The following is a 5,024-nucleotide window of genomic DNA, read 5'->3' as shown; positions in this document are numbered from 1 at the left end:
CTTTTTTATTTTTAGTTATCTTCAATTCATTATTTTAATTTTGTTTAATAAAATTAATTATATAACCCATATCAATAAATATCAATATTATTAATTTTTATTTGATATATAATATTTTACATAATTTTATATATTCTTATGACATGAAAAAAAAAACTTTAAAAATAAGATTAACAAATATATTAATACTAATAAATTATTTATAACTAATAAATTAATAACTAAAATTTTCTTTTTATATAAAAAATAAAAAATCAATGCTAATAGAATAAAAAACACTAACCTAAGCATATTTTTATTTTTAATAGGAATGATTATTGTAAAAAAACATATAAACAATTCTTCAATTTTCAAAAAATACTTTGTTAAACTATAGTTTCATAAAAATATTTTTAGTAATTTTATTATAATGGTATGATAAATTGTTATTTATAATTTCTATTAGAATATTATTATTAATAATATTTTTATAGTACTTTTTGTTGATAATTAATTTTTTATTATTAATTTATTATTTTATTTAAAATTTATTTTTTATATATTTTTAAATTAAAAGTAGATTAACAAAAATTTTAAAATTCGTTGGTAAATTATAAATGAATTGTAATCTTTAATGCTTTAGATTAAAATTTATTATTTTTTCCGATTTACAAATGGAAATTTCATTGGTAAATCCGTTAGAAAACACCAACACATTTAAAATCCATTGATAAATGAAAAAAAATTAAATATTATTATTAATAAAATTTATTATTATTTTGTGTAGGTCTATTGACTTGAGTTTAGCTGAAAGTGTTTATGCTAAGTTTTTTTAAATATTATTATTAATAAAATTCAATTTGCTTATAAAAATAAAAAAAAAATCAAAGGCCATAAGCATTAAAATACAAGCTAAAACACAAAATTGCTGTGATAATTGACAAAATTATTGGTGTTGGAAATTCATAGCAGATCCAAAATAGAGGTAGGAGGAAAGAGATGTAAATGAATTGAAACACAATGAATTTGCAAACCAAGTTCCACACTTGTAGCCTGTAAGACAATCAACAACGTTATATCATCTGGCAATGGCGACTGACTGTAAGTTCTGCAATTTCAGAAACTACACTAATGTATGTTACAATCAACAAGATGCTCTGAAGTGCAAGATTTGCACCTTCGTTGATAGAAATAAGGATGGGAAATCAAGTTTTGCCAAGTATGGCAGACTAATTTCATATTGGAATGGAATTGCTATTTCATCTGGTAGGCCTGGAATCAACTGCAACTCTTCTCTTTATATGATGGTAAACCGCTAAATGGTTTAAAACTCAATTACAACCATATACTTATCGGGAAAGTTTAATTTAACTCATTTTTAATTTTTTTTTATATAATTTATTCAAAAAATTTTAATTTAACATCAATTTAACCTACAAATTAAGAAAATCAAGAAATTGAGCTTCTTAATTTTTTAGTTTAAATCAAGAAATTATAAAATTTAGTCTCAAAATTAAGAAATTTAGTCTATTAATTTTAAATTTTTGACTAAATTGAACTTAAATTAAAAATTTTGATCTAAATTAAACAAAAAATTAAAAATGAATTAAATTGTAAAACTCATAAGACAGATCATGTTTAATCGGCTCATTATCCACTACCAAATTAATGACTATTCTGAACAGTTAATGATGATTCAATCATTGAGAGATTTTCTTTTGGCAAAGTTCATAGAATGAATATTATTACATTATAATATATGCCTTCACATAATAATAATAATAATAATAATAATAATAATAATAATAATAATAATATATGCCTTCTAATAGGACATTATTGTATAATATAAATTGTTGTATATTACTTCTACAAAATTTTGATTATTTTACAATTAAATTATAAATGCTATAAAAATAAAAATAAAAATTAATGGCAATAATTATTGTTTTGAAAATTTTTTAATGATAATAACAATTATTGCCATACTCTATATGTACTATTAGCAGTAATTGTTCATATTAATTCTATATATTAACTTTATAGATAGTAAAATTAATATTATAGTAAAATTTTTACTGTTAATTTTAATATTTATTATAATATATTTTTTTATGAGAAACATATGAAAAATTTTTACTAGATTTAATTATCAACTCAAGACAAAAAATATATAATCGGATTTACATGTTAAATAGATGGTACCTTTATGTTTGTTGACCAAGTTCTCATACCACGTGGTATTCTCTATTATATTGTCATATGGCTTTCTCCATTTTTAATTAATTATTTATTTAATTATTTTAAATTATAATTAAATTATTAATTTCCCAAATATATATTTAAGTTATAAGTTATTTAATAGTTACTCTCTTAATATTAAAATAAGTCGTTAATATGATAAGGTAAGTTATAATATATTAAAATATATTAATTACAAGTATTTATATATTTATACTTATTTTATATATATATAAGAAGAGAACATGTTATTTGGATATATTTTCTTTTATTTTGTTATGCGGCACTTATTATATAGAAATTATTATATTTTATAATTATAATAATTATTATCTTTTATACTAAGTATTTAGTTCTATTTTTTTTATTTAATTCTCTTTTTAATTTTCTTTTAAATATCTTTATTATTACTATTATTACCATAATTTTAATTATTAACTAATTAAAAATATTAGATATATTTTAATAATTTTATTAATTTCTTATTTAATAATTCTTAAAATTTTAATTATTTCATTTAATTATAAAAATTTAAGAATTATATATATTAAAATTAGTAAAATAATTTAAAATTAGACTATAAAAATAATCATATAGAGTCAAATACTATGCCATCTGTCTTCTTTTTATATATTTAATAAATTTTAATTTACTTTAATATTGTTTTATTTTCATTTATCTTATTTTAATATGCATTGAACAAAGATATATATTCAACTATATATGTTGAATTATATATATAATGAATTATGAAAAAATGAAATAAAATTTTATTTTCATAGTATGGTAAACAAGAAATTTATATTAATATTTGATTTTTATTATTTTTTATATTTTTATTGTATAATTAATAAATAATTAATATTATTACTTTGGTTAATATTTATTTAAAAAAAATTTAAAATTATATATATTAATTATACAATTTCTTTAAATTATAATTAAGTTATTAATTTCCTATCACATTTATACTAAGTAGTAATTTTTATTTAAATTTATTGATGATAATTTTTTTTATATTTCCTAAAAAATTGTAATCTAGAATTATTATATAATTTAATTTTTTAAATACAATTCTTAATTAATTTGTTCTTTAAAATTTAAATAATGAAAAATTATTAATTATTAAATATAATTATCATTCATTATGAGGTTAGGATGGTTTCCTAATTTTTGATATGAAAATATCAGTAGCAATTAAATTAAAATCCACATTTATTTTAAAGGAAAATTAAAATCATGTTTAGTGAAATATTTTTAAAAATATTTATTATAATTATATTTAGTATTTAATAGCTGATAATCTGCCGATTCAAGATGTTTACTTTTAAAATTCAATAAATATTATTATGACTCTCTAATTATTGTCACAACTAAAATTTTAATTTCTTTTAAAATATCTGTTCTAAATTAGAACAAAGTATCAGGGGATATTTGAATGTTTATAAGAAATTTGTGATTGAATTTTATTTTAAATATATCTAATTATTAAAGGTAATATTTATCCATTAATTTTATTTTTTTTAAATTAGTATTGATTTTTTTTTTGTATTTCCTAAATAACTGTAATATATAATTACTAAATATAATTATCACACATTATTATATTTCCTAATTTTTAATTTGAAAATGTCAATGACAATAAATTAATGCCCATATTTACTTTAAAGAAAAATCAATACTTAAAAATTTTATCTCTCCCTTTTATATATTTTATAAATTTTAATTTATTATTATTATTATTATTATTATTATTGCTACCTTAATTTTAATAAATATTTTAACGTTATATATATATATATAGCGAGTAGGATTTCTCAAGATATTGACAGATGGCATTATTTTTTATGGTATTATCACATTGCATTCTCTATAAAGAAATAGGTAAATATTTGTACTTTGTACGTGATTAATAGTAATTTTATTATATAAAATATATTTAAAATTAAATTAAATAACAATTATATATTATAACTATTTAGAGAATAAAAAAAATTAAAGTTGACATTTCTCTTTTTTTTTTTTTTAATTTAAAAATTAATAGATAATTAACTATCCAAATTAAAGAAAATTAACTCTTTTAAATTGTGAAGGTTTTGATTTTCAAGATTTTGAGTTGGTGAATAATTAATTTCAATTTGAAGAAATAAAAAGGAAGCAGTTACAATTTTCAATTAGCAACCGTTACTATTGCCTTATGGTTCAAGAAAGACATTATATATTTATAATTTTAATTAGCTAGTTATAATTGTTATCAATTTTTTAAATTAGTATAAAATTAATAAAATTGAAAGATCAATTAATTAAAATTAAAAATAAATGCAAACATTTAAATTTTTTGTCGTTATAATCATAACATCAAAATTTTCACAACATAATTCTTTAAGAGATTGGCCAAATTTTGATGAAAGTTTGTAATTTTTAATAATTAACCTAAAATTAATAAAATTATTTTTATTTTAAAGAAAATTTATATAAAAAATTATGCATTTTGAAATTTTAATAATTATTTTAGTAAGGAAACATTATATTTGGAAAGTAATTTTTAATTTACTTACAATATTACGTTTATTTAGTAAAATACTCAAAATCACTTTGATGCTGGACTATCAGAATTTGAGAGGTTAAATTAATTGCAAGTAAATTTTGAATTTTATTTAGAAAATTAAATTAAATAATAATTATATATTATGACTATTTATAAAATACTAAAATAATTCTCATCCATAAAATTAAATAATAATTATATATTATAATTATTTAGAAAATACTGAAATAATTATCATCAATAAATTCAATTAAAA

The sequence above is a fragment of the Hevea brasiliensis genome, chromosome 9 (genome assembly GCF_030052815.1).
Source record: "Hevea brasiliensis isolate MT/VB/25A 57/8 chromosome 9, ASM3005281v1, whole genome shotgun sequence".
NCBI classification, from domain to species: Eukaryota; Viridiplantae; Streptophyta; class Magnoliopsida; order Malpighiales; family Euphorbiaceae; genus Hevea; species Hevea brasiliensis.
This window is presented reverse-complemented; position numbering follows the sequence as displayed.